The sequence below is a fragment of the Halyomorpha halys genome, unplaced genomic scaffold (assembly GCF_000696795.3).
Source record: "Halyomorpha halys isolate HHAL.00 unplaced genomic scaffold, Hhal_1.1 Scaffold689.1, whole genome shotgun sequence".
Taxonomy (NCBI): domain Eukaryota; kingdom Metazoa; phylum Arthropoda; class Insecta; order Hemiptera; family Pentatomidae; genus Halyomorpha; species Halyomorpha halys.
This window is the reverse complement of record NW_027113663.1, coordinates 207,893-230,118: the sequence shown is the minus strand read 5'-3', so window position 1 is coordinate 230,118 and position 22,226 is coordinate 207,893. Positions and strand designations below refer to the sequence as shown.

The 22,226-nt window shown below is 30.3% G+C and overlaps 1 protein-coding gene across 3 annotated transcripts in view; it reads left to right on the top strand.

Moving 5' to 3' along the window:
* Window positions 1-22,226, top strand: part of LOC106685398 (prostaglandin E2 receptor EP3 subtype) — a 116,025-nt gene that overhangs the window by 9,005 nt on the left and 84,794 nt on the right. Inside the window, exon 1 of one of the 3 annotated variants that reach the window (XM_014428031.2) lies at window positions 6,974-7,086. The exons of 1 other annotated variant lie outside the window; for it this stretch is intronic. The gene's annotated coding sequence lies outside the window, so the exon portion shown is untranslated. Of the gene's footprint in view, window positions 1-6,973; window positions 7,087-22,226 lie in introns of those variants that run through there. One more of the 3 variants, XM_014428032.2, reaches the window with a different exon arrangement.

The window sequence follows — 22,226 nt, the reverse complement described above, 5'->3', positions numbered from 1 at the left end:
AAAAAAAAAAAAAAAAAAAAAAAACCACAACGACTAGTAAAATACCATACGTACTAACTTGCCACAGCACATTTATTAAAGGAAAAGCGCAGAGCAAGTGCGAAGTGGCACAGGACTAGATACCCAGCAGATAAAACATATTATACTACATTGACAAACAAACTCAAAAGAGAACTTTAAAAATTCAAAATACAAAATTTAACTAACTTAACTCAATACCTCACGACTACTCAGAAATCTTAATTGACGGCCACTAAGAAACTTCAAAAATTATAATCACCCTCTCCTTACTGAATCACAAACATGGACAAAATCGGACGATGAAAAAACTCAGGTATTTGGTCAGCACCTTTCTAAAACATTTGAGCCACACCCTGACATTCTTAATCCAACTCATATCGAATACATTGAAGACTTGAATATTCCACTTCAAATGACCCTTCCTCCTAAAGCATTTCATCCTTCAGAGATATCCAACATCATTCAGAAGTTACCTTCCCGCAAAGCTCCCGGTTATGACCTAATTACATCCCATATTCTAAAACATCTTCCTCGAAAAGCTGTTCTATTCCTCACCTACATCTACAATGATGTACTCTGATCAACATATTTTCCTGACCCTTGGAAATTATCCATAATCAAAATGATTCCCAAACCTCAAAAGCAGCCAGGATACCCATCCTCCTACCGTCCTATCTCTCTCTAACCTATCATGGGCAAAATCCTTGAGAAAATCATCTTGAAACGCCTGTACCCCATCCTAGATTCCAACCACATAATCACAGATAACCAGTTTGGATTCCGAACATCCCACTCCACTATCCAACAATGCCATCGTGTGGGGGTGATGTTGTCTCTCGTCTTCATTGGAGTGCGGAATGTACTGCTCGGGAGACTTGCTTGACAGGCTTTTGATCGAGTCTGGCAGCCAGAACTGCTATCTATACAAGATCCGTAAATTCCTACCCCTTACACATTATCTCATTATTCGTTCTTATCTCTCAGACAGGTTATTTCAAGTATTTCACAACAGCGCTTATTCATCCCTGTTTTCTCAGTCCGTTGGTGTACCTCAGGGTAGTATCCTTGGTCCTATCCTTTATACAGTTTTTACAGCTGACATCCCAACCCTTCCTAACACTATTCTCAACACGTATACCGATGACCCATGCCTATTGTCAATGAATAATGATCCTTCCATTATATCCCAAACCCTCCAATCCCACATCACCACCCTTGAAGAATGTGCTAAAACTGGAGGATTAAAATAAATTCCAATAAATCCCACCAAATCACATTTACCCTATGTCTTGCCCCACAGTATCTTTTAATAATACCCCACTTATTCCTGTCGAACAGATCCGTAACTTAGGACATCTCGACAAACGACTGACATGGAATCCTCATACAAGACTGAAAGACAGGAAACTGCTCGTCGATTTCGACTATTACAACATTTACTAGACAAACGGTCTAAATTGCAAATCCTCTACAAAAGACTGATTGATCTACATGACTATTATAAAGCCTATCTAGACATACGGAGTTGAGCTTTGGAGCTCCACTAAACCAGCGAATTCCTCCCGAATCCAATCCTTACAGTCCAAAATCCTTCGTAAAATCCTTAATGCTCCTTATTTTGTTACAAATCAAGTCATCCATCAGGACCTCAATGTACCATATGTTTCCGATTCGGCCAAAACCAAATACCATTCCTTCCATGATAAACTTCCCAACCACCCAAATCCACTTGTTTCTAACCTGCCTTCTCCTTCATTACCTAATAATCATCTTGGGCGTCTGAAATGAAGATGGCCTCCAGATCTTCTCCTCTAGAAATGTTATTGGAGTTCTATCAATGGGTAGATTCTCCATATGTTTGTATCATGTCACTATGTCATCTACAGTAAATTTACTAGTATATATTTTTATACAGTTGTAAGTAAGAGAGAGAGAAATACTTTATTTATCTATGGTGCCTAAATACATTAGGTTGCTATCTCACAGACCATACTTATCAATCCGTAATCGGACATATATAAATTACACATACATGGTATAATCAGAAAAAAAGAGATACAATAATAAGATATAATACACAATTTTTCCCCCCTACAGTTTCCTTTTACAATCCATTTCGGTCTGTACAACAATTACAAATGTTTCATTCATTCCTATTTTTCTTTCTCATTTCTGCTCCTCCAATTTCACCCTTTCCCAATTCATCCGATTAACAAATTCGCTCTCCGAAATTCACCCTCCTAGATCCTCTTCAGTGACCCGCTAAACAAATTCAATATTAGACGGTAATGTAAGATCAGACCATCATTCATAGTCACAGCAGTAGATCAGTTTACCAAGAACAAACAAATAGATACATTTTACGAGAATAAGACTAACACATAGATTAAAAGGAAAATATAATAAAAAAACCCGGTTACAGGAAACATTGGAATGGATAAATAAGTTTTAAAAAAAAAAAATAGTATTAATAAAATAAAATAATTTAATGAATAAATACTTTAAAACACACAAATAGAGAGGTCAACATATTAAAATAAAACAAAGAATAATCTCCGAGCTAATTCCCATGCAGGTGATGGTGTATGATCCCCAGGGAGTCCAAAATAATATTTTCCGCCAAGATCGCAATATCCCCAATGCTAACACCTAGGCCTTCTAAGAAGCTCCTTGTTCTATCTGGTATTGTTCCACGACATCCAAACCAGAGGGCTCTCACGGTGAACTCTCTCTCTCCGAAGGTCTCGGGGAATTTTTCCTTAAGGAAAGGGACGCATTTTTCATATATTTTCTTTTTTTCCCTTTCCACTCCTCCTTCCTGTTCGAGGTCATTACTTTCAATTCTTACCGTCGGATCCTAGACAAGACCCGTGTCTCCGACTTTTGTAAACCCGACAATATCGGCATATCTTACGGATCCGTCGGTGTCAATACAATAGACCTCCTCGAAGCAGGTGAAGTCTTTTCTTTCAAGGAACTTCATCAATTCTTATTTGACCCTGTGGTGCCGGCGTGTTATAAGGAGGGATTTGTTGGGTCATTTTCCCAGCACATGAGCTGGTGTTTCAGACTCTCTGCCGCATTTGCGACAGAGGGACCCAACTTCTCCTTGCTGTCCACTGGCACCTGGGACTCCAAAAAAAAAATTAAACAGAATGGTTGGGCGCCAGCGATTATCGGAGAAGCAAAGGACGAGAACTTTTCATGAAATGAGAGATTATCCTTTACAATATTCATAGTGTTTGGTTCAAGATATGTCTATGAGCAGTCTATCTCCAACATGAGCGTGACAAAGTTATAGGCACCGTTTTTCGCTCACGGAGTCTCATTTTAATTATTTATGAAGTTATTAATAATGTTTCCAACCAGAGTTGAACTGGACACTGAATATTTGATTAAATTAAAACAAATACATAAGCTCATTATGGAATGTGCATTATTTGAGAATTAATTTATACTTTATTTCGTATTTCTTTATTTTAATTTATTTGCGCGAAATATTTACTCAACTTACACTTTATATATTTTACTACTCTGATTTCCTTTAGGCAAACACGTCATAAAAAGTTTTAGCATCTCTACATACAATCATTCACTTGTGATTCACCCAGTATTATCATTTTATGATGAATGAGACTCTATCCAGTGAATGGTCAAGGAAATGAATACATGAATATTTTCAGACCGAGGACAATTTCTGTCAAGACAAATTTCCTTCATTTGCTGATAAAATTGATGGAGATAAAATTAGATATGAAGTTCTTTGTAGTGATTGAAGGTTTCAGATGGTTAGTCTGCAGTTTCTGGCTCCGTTAGTCCAAGACCTCGAAGGATTAAAAAGAAGTTATTTCTCTAAATTATGACTCAGTCAACAATAGCTGGGAAGAATAAAGAATGACGGCTATTTCAAAACGTTACAAAAATTACTTTTTCATTTGGAGCACCATATCTATAAATCTAACTACAACACTAATACATTTAATAGATACTTATTTAAAGTAGATTAAATTTGATAAAATGTGATCCCTAATAGAGTTGTTTACGCTCAATAGTTCCCGAGATATAGTTTTCATGAAGTAACATTTTTTCTAAATGTCGAAAAATGAATATTTTGTGAATTTTATAGGAATATATCATTGAAATTACTACTTCTACCAACGTCGTACATAGATGTCTATTAGCTCTCAATTTGTATGATATTCGTATAAATAAATTCGTAGAAATGTATTTCTCGTTGTTCGAGAAAAACTTTGAATTTATAAAAAAGCATATCTCAGGAGCAATTATACGTACAGATGCCTATTAAGACCAAAACTAAAGCTAGTTGAATGTTCTATAATATGGTTGATAATATTTATCTTAGTAAGAACACCAGCTTCCAAATAAAATGCCAAAATAAATTCATAAAATATTGATTCTTCATTATTTGGAAAAAACTGTTGCTTTTTGAAAACTTTATGGTCTGGAAGATTATTGAGCATAAAAACTCTAGTAGAGTTCATATCATAGAAAATTTACTCTGCTTTAAATAATGTGCTATACATTTCTTTTTTGTAGGTAGTTTTAAAGATATGGAAATCTAACTTTAGAGGCGTGGACCTTAAATACTTTAGCATCTAATTTTTAATTATATTTACTTTATCTATTGTATAGTCTAAGTAAAAATTAAACCTTTCTTTCTTCATACTTAAAACTACCACCACGCACATTCATAATATCAATATATGTTACAAATTTTAGCACCATTTAAGATACAATAGCATCACAAGGAAATATTTTTACGATTTTCTGGATAAATATACAGGACATTCTTCCATATACACCGATTGTTCCAAAAGTGATAATGGTATTGGAGCCGTAGCAATAATAGATAACTTTGTAGTCCAAACAAGTCCGGAAATATTTGATTACACTAATAAAAAAAAAATGTACGAATATATATATAACAAATTTTATTAATTAAAACAATTATTACAATTACTGTTAGAGAATAATTTTTTTTCTTTTCAATTTCATTTCACTTATATATATTTTAAATATTACCTATTTCTATGATATCAGATAATATATTCTAGTATAGATAAAATGATGCTGAGAATGTTTCCAACATTTAAGGATTGCCATATATTATATTTAAAAAACAACTTATTTTAACAGAAAATTACGCGTAATATTTTCTTGAAGGTACCCAAAAAGGAATTTTTAGTAATTTCTGGATTAGCTGCCATTTTTTATTCCCACCACAATAAGTACAAGAGCCCAAGAGGAGATAAAAGGCAGTTATCTCACCACAATTTTTGATTACTTTAATGAAAACTATGTATTATTACTATTCAAAATTCATGAGTATGCCAAGTACAGGTAGGGGGAATAAAAAATGGTGGCTGTTTCAAAGCGATAAAAAAAACTAATTTTTCATTCGGAGCTCTATATCTCAAAAAGTAGGAATAACACAAGAGAACGTCATTTAAAGAAGAGCAAATTTTCTAAAATATGAGTCCTAATTACGTTAAATAGTTTTCAAGAAATAGCTTTTTAAAAAGCAACATTTCATAAAAATGTTGTATGGGACGTACGTACTAAAAGATCAGTAGTTAGTAAATTTATTGTGAAAAATGTATATCTCAAAAATCATTTGACGTACAGATGTCTATTAGCACACAAATTAAAGCTAGTTTAATGAGCTATAAAGTAGTTTATGATGTTTATCTTCGTAGGAGTAATAGTTTACATGAAATTTGCTTAAATATATTGATTTATAGTTGTTCGGACAAATTTTCATTTTCCAAATTTATATTCATATGTGAATACCATAAAAACTACTACCCCTACGAAGATAAGTATCATAAACTCCTTTATAGTAAGTTAAATATCCTTTATTTTGAGTGTTGGCAAAAATATGTGCGTCTTATGGATCTAGAAATATATTTTTTCAAATATCTAACATTTTATACGAACAACTAGAAATTAACATTTTGTGAGTATATTTTGTCAAATATCATAAAAACTACTACTCCTACAAAGATAAACATAATTAACTATTTTGTAGTAAATTTAACTAGCTTTAATATGAGCGATGGCAAACACCTGTAAGTCCAATGGTTTCTGAAATGAAGTTTTTCATAAATCAAACGTATTGTCCAAACAACTATAAATCAATTTATTTTAGCAAATATCATGAAAACTACTATTCCTGCGAAGGTAAAAGGTCATAACCTTCTTTATAGTCTATTAAACTAGCTTTAATTTGAGAGCTAATAGACATCTGTACGTATCATAGTTCCTGAGATATAGATTTCTCAAAATAAATTAGCTAACTACTAATCTTTCAGAAGATTTTTAAGAAATTTTTTTTTAAAAACTATATCTTGAGAACTATTAGGCGTAAATAGCTCTTATAGGGCTGATATTTCAGTAAATTTATCCTTCTTTAAATAATGGTCTCTTAGATTTTCTAGAGTTGTTGGTAGTTTTTAAGATATTAAGCTCCGAATGAAAAATTAATGATTTTTTAAGGTTTTGAAACAGCTGCCATTATTTATTCCCCCTACCTACACTTGGCAGACTCATCAATTTTGACTAGTAATTATACATAGTTTTCATTACAGTAATCAAAAATTGGGGTGAGATAACTGCCTTCTTTTCTTCCCGGCTTTTGTATTATATGGTAGGAAGATTTTGACTAGTAACTACTCATATTTTTCATTAAGTAATAAAAAATTGGGGAGATAAACATTATTTTTTTCTTTTGGACTCTGGGACTGAGTACCTTGTCAGGAATGAACACTTGATTCACAACGTAGTGCATTGACCATATAAATGGGAATTAACCATTCTATGTCGTAATTTCTTTAAATAATTTCTCGGACTTGACTAGCAATCTCCTTCCACTATGAGTACCACTACACTACCCCCTCCATGACAGCTGGAGGAGAGAGAAGGCGGTAGCAGGATACGCAGCGCTGAGAGGAGTTGAAGCCAGTCTGTAGCTAACCCTCCTGGGGGCAGCACAGCTCTGAAGTGGTAACGGTTATCTTCCAGTCTACGTCCTGTAGTGGCTTCCAGGTCTGTTATCATTGACATAATTACGTAAAGGGATATATCTCTAACAGTAAAGATTAAACTTCAAGATGCATGCTTATTTATACTTATAATATAATCTAATAGAAATGAAATCGGATGCAGCGGTGATGAAGGAGTTAAATTTAGATCAAATTGATTGATGTATCTGCGTCATTATTTGATAAAATATAATGCAGCCGATATGGACTTGGCATAGGTCATCACTTGCTCATTAAAATTATGCATTTACAGGAACAGCGTAAGGCATGTCAGTATTTTATTACTTTATCAAGTCTTTTCTTCATTACTCAAGTAGTTACAGTGAATTGCGCTCCAAAAATATGGTCAAATACCATACGCGTTCATGATGTGTAGTAGCCATAAATTACCAATAAATTAGGTAACTAATGATCTTGTTTACAGATGTAATCATTTCAATAACAATTGTGTACCTAAAATGTATCTGGAATACATAAACCTAAAATAACAAAGCTTTAATTTATTCAATTTTTTTAAAACGAAATAATGAAAAATATTTATTCGTATACGATAAAGGAGAGCATTAAAACCGTAGGGATAATTTAAAATTAATTAATTAATAACATGTTTTTCTTAAGTACTAAATTTCTCAAGCTTTTAATCACAAATATTTCCTTTAAATAATAAATTTCTGAATCTGAGTATATAATTTTATTATAATGGGTTTTTGTACCTCATTATAAAAATCAGTTATATCACAATAAATACCTCGTTTTCATGTTTTTGCTAACACTTTGAACACTAATGGTTAGTTACTTAAGGTGGTATTAATTTTTAAAGTTTTATTTAAATACCTGTAACTAAAATAACAAAATTATTTATTTGTTCAAAATACTAGAGGACATAAAAAATACAAAGACAAATTTAAACACAAACATTTACAAATAGTAATATTACAATAATAAATAATTACAAATGGTTATATATAAACATATATCTATATAGTTGACCGTAAAAATTGTTTTATATAAGAAGATGGTCAGGTTTGCGGTCAAAAAAAGAACAAATAGTTTATAATTTGACATTAAAATAGTTATAAACTATTTGTTCTTTTTCTGACCGCAAACCTGACCATCTTCTTATATATGTTATATATAAACATTTTAATATCACAACTGTAAACATATTTTTATATCTATAATAAAAATCTTTGAACAAATACAATAGTAAGGTTTTATAAAATAAACTGAATTAAGGTTTGAGAAAACATACTAATAAAAAACAATAAATAAAATAATCTAACGAACAAAAAGTTGACAAATAAAACATTAACACTCTTTGATTGAATATGATTAAAAGGTAAAACTTTATATACATATTTAAAGGTATTGGCGACGAATAACATAATAAAGTTCTAATCAATTAAGGCATTTCTTTCAGCTGTGAAAGAAAACAAACTACTTTTTTTTTTTTACTATATAGTTAATATCTCAAAAACTAATGGTGAAATTTATTAAATCGTATTTATAATCAAAATAATTATAAACATATTTATTCACTAAACCACGGAGAAATTTAAAATAATTATTAGAAGGAGATGGTCAGGGCCATAATAAAAAAAATAATAAAAAAAATGACTTTCTTGACAATTTATCGATTTCCAACGTTTCGACCCAGAATGAAGGTATGAATGAATAGATGTAAACTGTTTTTGTTTTTCTTGAAAGCCAGTCCTATCTCCCTCTTATTCACATACGGTCAATCATCTATATATAAAATAAAAATTATTATTCTAATGAACACGCTTATTCAATTTTTATTTAGTTTATTATTAAATACACAACTATTACAAAAAAAAAAAAATCCATCTATAAATGTGATGTAAAAATAAATAAAAATTCAGCCCTTTTGTATAGTAAATGAAATAATTTTTTTATTTTATATTTTATAACCAGTAAATTTGATCATAATGATATGATACAGGATGTAGAGAAACTACCCAGTAGTAGAACTCTATAATGAAATAAAAAATCTTACTTTAAGATAAAATACAGTTTTTCAAATTAGTCAATAAAAACCACCGATGATTTCCACTGTTTTACTATAAATACTGACAAAAATGTTTTTTGATGAATAGAGATCGTAAGAGATGAGAAATCGTAAAAATTGCTGACATTTCATATATAAATATATAAAAATTCAGAATTCAGCTATGATATATTGAACTACAACTATTTTTTTTTCTTTATTCTTTTTAAAATAACATCTAAAATAATATCTAAATTATTGGAAGATTCGAATAAAAAATATATTAAGGCTTATAATAGCAGTAACTAACTATTTTACGTTCTCTATATGAATTCGTAGGGTGATATACTATTTCAATAAAATATTTCTTACTTAAAACTATTTTATGTTCCAGAGTTAGAGATGCTTAGAAACATATATTTTCTATTTAAACATTTTGATTCGACCGAGGCATGTTCGATGTTATTTGAAACTTCGATAAAATTATTTTTATAAGATTACAATCAATTCTCTAAGTGAAGCCGGTTGTGGAAGTAAAATCGCATGTTGTACGCGAAAGAAAAAGAAACTTTGTTAAATTTCTTCTCAAACGATGATAGAACCTTGAGTACTTAGAGAACCCATCGTTCCCAGGAGGTGAAATGGAGCTAATGCTTAGCGCTAAGTGATACCGCCCCGAGTCAGGAGACACCTTAAGTCCACTCCTGTCTAATCTTTTCTCCAAGTTGGTAGACACAATCATTATTTCTTTTGATATATTCAATAATGTCCATTAATTGTTTCAATCAAGATTACTTACTTTCAAATATGTTTTTAACATACGATAAAACACCCCTCGCACACATGTTTACACGCATAAGTAGAGATATTGGCTGTAAAAACAGATTTAGGTGAAAGGAGAAAATTATGTTTCCTAACACTGGGGACAAAATCAATGAATTCAAGAAAAGTATAATGTGGAGAAAGAAATTAAAAGTAATTCGTGGTTTTTATGACCTTGCAGTAAAAAATGGAGAAACCTGTTATGTAAGGTGCATCAAGATCTCCAGTATCGTGTTGCGCATGATGAACTGGACTGATGAATACGATTTTTTTAGGGAAAATGTAAGGGGTACGGCATCGGGAATCGGGTTGAAGGAATACAAGAAGAATAGGCTTAGCATTACTCAGTAAACTTAGGACCTGCTACCGATGCTACAGCTGATATCAAAGATAGGGAGGTAACATTGATAGTATAGTTTACACTGAACCGTTGTTACCTGATAGTAATATAGTAGCTAAGGCATGAAGAAATCCAAACTCTTTATTGAAATATCAGAGGAAAAGGCAAAAATTTACCTTAACCTTTCTAGAAATGAACTGAGGACGATAACAGGACTCCTCACGAGCCACTGCCTCTAAAGATATCATTTTAAAAAGACGAGGCTGGTGTAGGATTCCACCTGTCATCTTTGTATGGAATACGAAGAAAAGGCACAGCATATTCTGTGTGAATGTGAAGCCCTTACCTTCCGAAGACTACAGTATTTGGGACAGGACGGAATGAAACCTGAAGACATTTCTAGAACAAACCCAAAAGAATTATTGAGCTTCTTAAGAAGGACAGGATTCATATGGGATATCTGGTGGAAAGAGGGGTAACTCACAAAAGATCCAACTAGGTCGAAGTGAGGAAAGGATTCCCGACCCTCAGTGTAATAATAATAAAGCAGCTACCAAAATGTAGCAAATAAACCAAGGCCGTTTCAGGAATCCTTCGGGATGCTGCATTAGTAGGTTAGAGGGCAACAAGATCTAACTACATTAAATGGTGGAACCCAACAATGTAAGAATAGACTAGAAAAAAATGTTTATTCAATAATGGAACAAATAGATCCAAAGAGAATCGTAGATGTGGACCAATCTGCTTATTCTAAAGAAATATAAGATCTGAAAAATAAACTTAAAAAAATTATTGTAGGAAGATAGTCCCGGTGGCGGTCAAAAAGTATCAAACTCGTAAAAGAAAACTATTTATTGTTAACCAACGTTTCGTTCCACTTTGCAGAGTTTCGTCAGGGCAGACATATTGAAACAAAGATGTCAGTCGTCAGTGAAGTTTAATAATTTATTATTCAGCTCAATAATTTCCTAATAATAATTTAGATAACATAAAGAGCTGGATAATATACAATTTTCTCTATAAGCAATGCGACTTCTTAAAAAAGAAAACATGGGGGGTTCATTTATCAAAGATGGGAAAAATTAAAAATCACATGTTAAACATAGGTGGTAGCATGTTAAGTAACAAGGTATCGCCATTGAGTAATCTATTGGAAGGACTGAGAGAATGTCGGCTTGTTTGCTTGGACTATGACACTACAGCTGCATACACATCTCCAGAGAGTTATATTATGTTTTGTGGTTTGAAATACTTAAAACAACGCACTGAAATCTTCTCTATGATAATGTTGTTTTTTTGGGGACGTTTTTAATTGGCCGTAATTAATTCGATATACTGTTTTCATTTACATGATTTTCTTTTCCTTCCTGCATCTTTGCCGACAATAACGTCGCTACAAATGGTAATGCATAGGTTTAAGAAGGACCTTAGTAAGCGCCAGGAGGAATGTAGTGCGAGAGGAATACCAAGTATCTTCTCATCAAATAGCTTCCTTACACCGTCATTGTTCCCAATCTTATACATCAGGAAGCTATAACAACTTTATCGTTTAATCCTTTGTATAGGGATTAGATTTATACTAATTTAGAAATTATTAATCATATTATGGAAATCAGTTAGGAATTATTAAAACGTATTTATATAGCAAACTTTTGCAAAAATTGGTATACCGTGGAGAAATACAACTGGAAAATTATTATTCAAAACATTGAAAAAGAATATACAGGAAAATTATTGGCTCCAATATATCTGAATAAATAAGAAGATTAGTAAATGAAACCAATTTATTCCTTCATGCATAAAATGTCAAAAGTAACTAAGGAAAACGTAAAATAAGATAGACAAGAGGAATATAATGTAATAAAAATATTTTGATGACGGGGTGAGAATTCCGCGACATTAAAAAGTAAATAAACAATTAGGTCATTAAAAATAAAAGTTTTAGGCGCAGAGTTTTGTTGCTGATGACGTATTTTCCTTTACTTTTTTTTTTGGGGGGGGGGGAGGGAAATAGAATGATTTGGGATTAAAATGATTTAACTGTTTTTATTAATGCTTAAAAACACATTAAAAAAAGGAGTGCGACTATGTTGAGATCCCCAACAACCACTACTCAACGTCAACACAAACCATATACAAATTTGCAACAAAGGATAAGGTGTCACAAAAAGGTCTGGTTGATAAGGCGAAATTTCGAATGATATTCAAATCCATTTGTCAGATATTGTTCTACCTTGAAAATAAACCCTACATACCGAACTTCAGCTTATTCGATCCTAAAGAGGCCCCTGGAAGTACCCATATCTAACGGGGAGTATATAAAAATAAATATGTACCGCTACTACTCATGAAGGGTCAGGGGTGCAGTATTTGGTAAGGAAGTACTACTAGACCAACGCTTGTGCAAGGAGAAATCACTCTCCACAGCCAGATTTTTCCCCAATTAAGAGTACTCACTTTATAAGGCCAGGTGGACTCCAGAGGGCTCCCGAATCCACCGAAATAAATTTTAACAATAAAAGAAATAAGAATTTAGGCCAAAATATAGTTTGAAATAAATCAATTATGTGCCAGACGTGAGTGTTAGGAAGGTTAAAAATATTGTGCGATAACAGTGTTAAGTTGATCTGTAATTAAAAGTTGTACTGGAAAAGTGGCAAAATAGATAATTAGACATAAGCTATGGCAAGCTTATTAATAAATTAATATGATTCTCTATTGTTTTATTGATTCATAGGGTGAATTGGCTGACATTAATGGCCTGGGTAAAGTTTTTAAATTATTGAATTAATAATGTTGTTCGCTAAAATTGTTAAAAATGAGTGTATAATAAAAGCTGTTATTTATTATAATGTCCACGAGGATGGCAAAATTGGCCGAAACGCGAGACATTTAAAGAATGTCTTAACACTCTTATGTAATAACACTCTTGTGTTCATTTTTATTCTGCGAACTTGAGTAGATTGGGAGTAGGACCGAGTGTATCGGATGCTCTGAATGATGACCAGAAGAACGTGGAAATGGTCTTAGTTTTCTTAAAAAGGAATGGCCTTTTGAATAAGATTTAAACCAGAAAATCTGTTATACGTAATAAAAAAATACCAACAGAAGTAATTATTTAAATTTTTTTTTCTCGAAATTATTTAAAGTAAAATAGAATTATAGAAATAAAATATAAAGCACGAAACATAGGCGTTGATGACCTCAGGGTTTTACGCCCTTAAGCACCAGACAACAACAACAACAACAACAAAGAGTGTTCTAAGACTTAACTTGAATATAAATTATTTTATTTAAAAAGGATATATATATATTATATAGATTATATTCATATAATCTAGTCATATTTTTATTTATTATTTTACTTTAGAAAAATAATATCCTGGTAGGTTCAGATATATGTAGCTGAGGTGGCTCAACCTCTATACCTATCACAAAAAATATATTTATAAAATTATTAGCTATTACCTAAGTAATAATATCTTGGCTGGCTACGTGCCTAGAAATGAAGGAACCTTGATGTACCTGTAGAAATAATCTCAGAAATGTGACATTATCTTTGTAGGCCGTATAGTTATGAAATAATGAAAATTACATTTAATTTTATCATTTTTCAATAAGATTTAGTGTTTAAACTCTTAACCTCAGTTCCTAAACAAACCAAGAATAGACTAAATCAATATTTAAAGAAGAACTTGAGATTTTCTTTTTAAAAAAAGAGTTTAATATCAAGTGTTTCTTTGTTAGTTTAATGTTTAAACCTTAAGGTGATGACTAGTTGTATTTTTTCACTATAAAAAAAGAAAACTTGTGGCAGTGCTGGGACTGCACCGTCACAAATGAAACTTCTGTAAATTAAATAATGTATTAGAATTTTACTAATATTGATCATGCGTTCCCTCTTATAGCTGAAGGCAAAATATTAGTGCCATAATTATAATAGATAGTCATATCCTAGGTCAATTCTAGTAGAACTTTTTTTCATGTCGTATTAATTTATATATTGAATTTTTTTATATATCTATGAATAGGTTAATAAGAGATAAATAGGAATGAGCTATTGGACTCGCACTGTCGGCGTTTTTAAGCTCCTACTCTCCTATTACAATATAAAAATTTCTTTTCAACTTGTTTTTCAAAATATCTGTGAATTTAGTCCTAATAACTTTTAATTTCTCTACTTAATTCCTCACATAAAAATTCTCTCTCTATTTTTCTTTAATTTAGAATCTCGATTTTTATTGGATTAATTACGTGTTGTCATTTTAAATATTTTAAATTAAAAGAACAAAAACGACTGCGGAAGACTGGGTTCAATTTTTTTATTTATTGTCAAGTATTACATTCTCTTATACAAATTTAGTAATTAATAATAGAGCTAAGGGAATTCCTTCACGCAATATTTACAGATAAATAATTGCGAAATAATATAATATACTGTAGGAAAAATAAATAAACAAAACAAAAAAGGAAATAAAATCAATTATTGCTAACCAAATTAAAGAAAAATAACATCTTAAACATATTCATTCCTATTTGCAATATTTACATTGAGCCAGAAGAACTCCGAATCGAGCTTGTCACTTCGTTGTGAGGGAAACAGGACTCCTGAAGTTTTCCGTGCTTCCCTGTCAACCACGTCATTAGTTATTTATGTTTTAACGTAGTAAAATCTGATGAACAGAAGAGATGATTTATATTATAACTCCCAGAAGACAAAGATGTTACGAATGTATATAGATTTCGTTAATTAAACAACCCAATTCAAAAGAACTTCTTAGTTCTCAATACATAATATGAAAGAACACACAGGAATGTTCAAAATTTTGTTTAATGTGTTATATTTCTTTATCAAAACATAAAACTACAAAGTATAGTTTCTCAAATTTCAACATCGCATAAGAATTCGTTGATAGGCTGTCCTTGTCAGTTAGAGCTTTTCGTTGGGAACAGTATTTAGTATTTAGTATTTATAATACTAAATTTATTAGGTTCCTAAACATAAAACATAATTACCAATATTTATAGTAAGATATTGATGTTTTTTATTTTTAATTCATCCATTTACGGATATATACGATTATTGTAATGCTTTATCACATTTCCTTGCCTTTGTTTAGCTTTCTACTGCATTTTTTTACTTTTCCTTTTTACAAAGTCAGATATCCATGTTATTTTATCAGCGAATTTTACGAAAATATCGTAAACAAAAATAATACAAAAAGTAATTAATAATTTGGTACTAAGAACTAAGTAAAAATACAGGAATCACTGAATAATAATTTTTTCTGGAGAAGGGTCAAAACCTTGCGATTTCATCCGCTTTACATAAGAAAAACTGCTACCCAAATTTAGAAAAACATTCTTTTGTTATTGAGAGCCGCAGAAAGGTATTTAGAAACATCAAGCGGCAAACTGAAGACAAAATGGCGGCAGTAGTAAAATTGTATTTTTCAAAAACCAAATAAGTGGACCCAATATTAATTAGTGGGACAAGAATTGGACAGCATTGCTAGACCCTAAAAAGCACCCTCCATTGTCTTTACCAAGAGCGGTGGCAGAGGCGTGCTTCAGGTTTGCCACTGGACATGACTATGGCACCACCTCAAGAGGATAGGAGTGGCTGAGTCTTGTTTTGAGATGGTGAGATGACTGCCGATCACATACTTACATACGGAAACGGCGGAATTAATTTCAGGCAAGAGTGTATAAAGCTGAAGTACACTGGTCTGTACGAAATAAAATGGCAGAAATGCCTTCTCTGGCGTAGGGAAAAAAATATTAATTATTGGTATGTTGCTAAATAGTTACAAGCTTCCGAGTCATCGAATGAACGTAGCATACCTGAGATAGGTCTGTTCGTTAAGACTTCATAAACTTAGAATAAAGTCATTTTACTTCATCTTTATGTTTCGTGCAAAACTCGGCGAGTTAGGATGCTGCCATTGAACTTGGCCAAAATCAGGGAATTCACTACGCATATGAATGCCCAGGTGGTATTCATTTTATTTATGAAGGCCAAGGTGGTATTCATTTCGTTTATGAATGCCAAAGAGAAATGGTAACATAGATAGTTTATACGGAGGCCCTCCCTTAAAACCACTCTTAAAATTCTTTTGCTAACGGCATTTTATAGTAATGGAATTACAACAAGGCATCAATATTATACTAAATAAATTTTTAATTTAATAAATAATAAATTTCTAAGGTTATATAATTGATAAATGAACTTGTTGTAGTTTCTCAGATAACACTCGAAATAATTGACCACTTAATTCTGTATGATCTATTAATAAATATAAGATTAAATTATTAATTATTCATCAGAATAATTGAGAGAAAATATTATTAGGACCTCATTAATCCACAATGTAAAAAATCAAAATAAATAAATAAAAATACTTTTTTATTTTATTAATTCTGTTCCAAAACACTCTTCAAACATAATTAGCTATAAGCTAATTAACTTAATAATAGAATTAACAATGCCGACCCCTCCTTAAAACATTTCCATGAAGCCAGTTCGGATAGTCGAGGCTCTTCTTTAGTTGTTTTATAATTGTTGTTATGCATCACAGTTTTGCTTTATCAGTAGGACATAAAAATCTTACCAAATGGGAATAATTATGGGAAATAAGTCACGCTCTATGCTTTTTCTTTTTCAATTCTTATTTTTGCAGTATGGACAAAGTGTGAAACAGACGTTGTATAGATTTTGATAATGGTATAATGTTTTTAAACACGTTCCCTAAAGAAAATCGACGGTGAAATAATCGGCTTCTTAGTGTTTTCATTTTTGCATGCCCTTGGCGGGAGTGAAGGACCTGCAGATGCTTCAAAAAAAGGCATCACTAAATTTGTTTTTCATTATTAACTGTCACAAGGGGAAATATTTCATTATATATTTACTCATTAATTTATAAATATATAATAATAAAAGTAATAATTTTCATTACTTATTATGGCACAAATCCCGATAGAATAATACAATGGGCATTGAAATTGGGCTTTAGTGCCCTAGAGTTAGTTACAAAAATTTATAAAAAAATAATAATTATGTTATAAAATATCTCTAATAATAATAAATTGAAGTGGAAAAAAATGAGACAATAATAATTAACAAAATAAAAAAAAAAATATTGTTTCATATTTTTTTTTGTTAAATGTCAAAATATAATTAATAAGAAAAATAAATAAAATGAAACCATCTATCATATCATAAACCATAAGATAAAACTATAAATCTATACTATATAATCTATAAACTACAGAACTTAGAGTAAAATGAAATCAAAAAGAAAAAACTAAAATGAACTTAAGATAATAAACAAGAAAGAGTACAATAATGTTTATACAGCTAATTATAAAGCTTATGCTTAATTATTAATGCTGTAAATAAAACATTAAAAATATGCGTATATTATACGTAATAAAAAGATGGATAGTTAGTATAAAAAATAGGAATATTCAACTTAAAAAGCCAGAGGATAAAAAAAATCCCATATACAACTTTTTAATTTGTTAAAAGAAGATTTAAAAAAAATAAAAGAAAATATATTTAATTGTTATGATTATTTTAATTCGCGATCTTCATATTTTTCATCTATCAAAGTGAGATGCATCTTGCATTTGTTTAAAGAAATTATGACATTATGTCGTTATATGTTCATAAATGATTTTATTTTAAGCATCTCGAATGAAATTCTATGGACAACTATGGCAATTGATTTGAAATAGAAAATAAGGAGAAATTGGAACTTCAGGACTTTGAAAAAAATCCATTAAACTCATAATAACAACCTACAGAAAAGTAAATGAACGCAAAATTAGGATGAAATTATTAATTTTCGTAACTTTACTTGTTTATTGATTTTTTTCTAGTTTAAAAAAAAGATTAAAAAAAAAAGTGCCAAGTGGAATGGGAAATATGGACCAAAATATGTACTTATAAGACAAATATGGATTAAAATATGTACCAGAAAAAAAATAACTAAAATTATAATACTTGTAAGGAATTTATGTAAAAACGATGAAATATTTAGAAATATATAAAGCAAAATTGATTTAAAATGTTGAAAATATCCTGAAACATTTCAGGGTATCATAGACATGTTTGTAGATGTTATAGAAAAAATATATGAAAACATAAAAAATCCATCACTAGTGATCAATAACTAATACAATATGCCTTTTCCTAGTTATCTTATAGTTAAATGGTTATTTTGCCTTCAAAATAATAAGTATAAGTTAATAATAATTAAATAATATAGATATTAAATAGTACATAAAAATAAATTAATAAATAATTGATATAATAATAAATAAAATAATAAGTCGAAATTTTAGAATAAAAAAAATATGGTACAAAGGTCAATATGTTTTGCAATCAGAAAAAAATAAATTATTAAAGTTATTAATTTTGATTTATGATTTCATCGGTACAATGCTAAACTGGCGTGTCTGAAAATTCCTGTTTGTATATATTTGTTTAAGGTATTTTGGCCTTATGGAAAGAACCAAGTCTATATAAAGAAAATCAAAATAGCAAAATTTGCAGATACACCACTTCGGCTTGATCCGACGATTTCTCCAATTCATCGATTCTTCGAAGAATGGTTCACTAGGAACATGAATTTCTTCCTCCTTATCTCCCTTAGCCTTATCTTTCTCTTTCTGAAATAAGTTCCTCTATCAGTCCACTACCTAATAAACTTTTCTTGACCCCGACAATTTTATTTCTAAACCACACCCCTTTTAATTTTTTCAATTCAGGAACTTCCATAGTGTTTTTTTTTTTCTTTGGCAACGTAAATGCGAAACTTTCCTAAAGATTTGGATTAAAACGATAAATATATTTACGATTGTGAGACATTTCTAGTTTTCGTTGAATGACTGTGGTTCTCTACATTGCAACTAAAGTATAACATGTACTTAATTTTTTTCTAGTGCTTTTTTTTTTAACGTATTCACCAGAATAAACAGGGAGCGTTTAATCACATACACCGAAATCATCAGATATTCTTCTACACGGACACGAAATTTTTAAACACATAAAATATGTAATATTTATATGTATATTTATTTAACAATATAAAAATTACATTGTACAAATCATTATAAATCATAAGGAATCAAAACAAAAAAAAAAACAAGAAGGGTTTAATAACCCATTTTTTATTTATTTGGGTTAATCCAACTAAACTCTAGTCATCTGGCATTTCTTCGTCATGGATCATCCAAATTAACTCATTGAGTTCATTCCATACATCCTCACCACCATACTTGATAAGTTCGGTTAGGATGTTATCGACTCCTGAAGATTTATAGATATTATCAATCTCTTTGTGGTATTATTATAAAGTGAACTGAGAACATATTAAGATCCGTTGGCATCACTAATAAAGTATATATTTTTGAAAATGAATAACATTAAATCATAATTGGAACATTAAGCCTAACCTCTAACTCATACAGATCCCTAACAGTTGTAAAAAAAAAAAAAATGATTATCACAATTATTTATTAATAGGTCTATATATTTCGATCCGCACACGATACTTTAGGTAGATTTTTTCTCGATCTAAGAATGTTACAGAAGGTTCTTTGAGAACAGTTCGTTGGTTTAGAAAGACGAGAGATCTTTTGAAAAAAGTCTACGACAGCAACATTATATTTTTAAATGGTTTATTTTAATATAGGTTTTAATAAATAAAAAAAAATAAGATCTCTTAATTACTGAAATCTCGCAAACTTTGTTTACCCCGTCCGAATACTAGGAACAATACTTCAACAAAGAAACATATTTTGTATACAAGTAAATACGAAGGACCATGTCCTATGGCAATACTATTTCAAGTTTAGGCTTTTCATTACTACGTTGGACACTGGACGCAGATAGAGCATTAATTTTATCTGAGACAAATATGATTCGAGATAAATGTTTCCAGTGAGTACGCAGTAATCAGTGGCTAGCTGAGACGATATGCGCTCAGGGTGAACACACCCGGCATGGGTGTCTGTGATGTCCCGTTCCTTTTGGAAACCTGGTTTGAAAGAAGATATGATGGCTTTCGAACCAAAGGACCATTTCACGGGTAAGCCCTTTAAGCTCGTTGATTATGAGACATTTTTTATTTTCATAAATTGTTCTCTATTATTATAGATATGCTTATTTTAAGCGTCATCATAAGATAGGATTATATTGAGGAATAATATTATTTCTATTTAAATTGTCAACCGATCACTATCTAAACCTAATCGTCGATATGTCTCTTATAAGCTTCTTACATCTTTAATAATCCTTCCAGGTTTCATTTCTTATTTTCGTCTCTTGAAAGACACGGAACTACTTCTAAATCTTGTTTAACATCCACTATAGGTCAAATTCGACCGGATTTCCAATAATTTAATCCGAATTTTTTTTACACAATAGAATAATTCTAAGGATTTTTTTACATAATAGAATAATTTATTTTGATAGGGATAAAACAGATACTGGCCACTAATACCTAACCAAGAATAAACAGTCTTACAATTGTAAACCATTGCAACTTGGACTAAAATTTTATATTTTTCTTCAGTAGAAACTTTAGGATGCTCTACTACTGGTCAGATGCCCTGAATGTGTATAAAAAATGTATGAAATTCTATTTACATTTTTTTTTTTTTAAATAAAGCATAATAAAATATGTATCATTAATTATAATAAAATGTATCCTTATAGTATCAACATTCTTAATCGATTAATGATTGGAGAAGTTTGTCGGGGGGTGCGGTCAGCAAAGAACAAGATAAATAAACAAAACCATATTTATTTATTTTATGCCGACGTTTCAACCTGAATTTCAGGTCTACATCAGGGCTATAGAACAAAAGAGATAACAACAAAATTTAGAGAAACATACAATTGAAAAGGAATAGTATACAAACAAATTTAGAATTATACATAATATTGAATTAAATAATAAATGATAAAAATTTATAACTGATAATTGAATAATAAAAAAAACGGTCAACTATCTACACCTCATTAATCGATTAACTTAAATTTAAATTTTTTTAAAATATATTAATAAAAAAAAATATAGAGAAATCAAATATATGAAAAAAAATTAAAAAATAATGACCAAATCTATTAGATTTGAAAATTTTTATAAGAATTCTCTTTGTTATTTTGAAAACGTATACAAATAATTTTCATAAAACAATTAATAAAAAATATTAAATTAAAATTAAATTTAAAAAAAAAATCGCTTATCTAGCCATTCATAACTATTAATTAGTAACTTTAAATGATTGCTAACAAATTTTTAAAAACATTATGAACTGTAAATTCTCCTACCTCAATTTTAATTTCACAGCCTTAAAATTAAAGAGTCATTAAAAAAGTTGCAGGCTATTATGTCTTTGTAAAATACAATAAATAACCTATAATACACATTTAAATAAGGGAAAACATGTATACTATTAATTAATTCAAAATATCATATTATATTATCTACATTTTTGTCTACTACTTCAGATAATTATATTAGATGAAGATGAAGGTGCTACCCTAGCAGATTAGGGTAGCAGAACATCATTCTTATCAGCCATGACGCAGCTCTGCAAAGTGGGGCAAAACGTTGGTTAACAATAAATAGTTTTGAAACCTTTATTAACCGCCATACGGACGATCTTCATCCCAATCTACTTCATACGGTCAACTATCTTCTTCCAATATCACATATTTATAATTTTTTTTTTTTTACAATTTCTTTTATAATGTTATTAACCAACTAACTCTATTTTAATTTATTTCAGAATCAAACATGACCGCATAATGCTGTATCAAATGTCTGGTGTATGATTTGAAATTAACTATATAATTAATATTTTACGGCGTATAAACAGCTTTCATCATTTTTCTTTTGAAAATATCATTTTTTTTGTGTAAATCATTGTATTTTTAAAATTATAAAATTTACTAATGAAA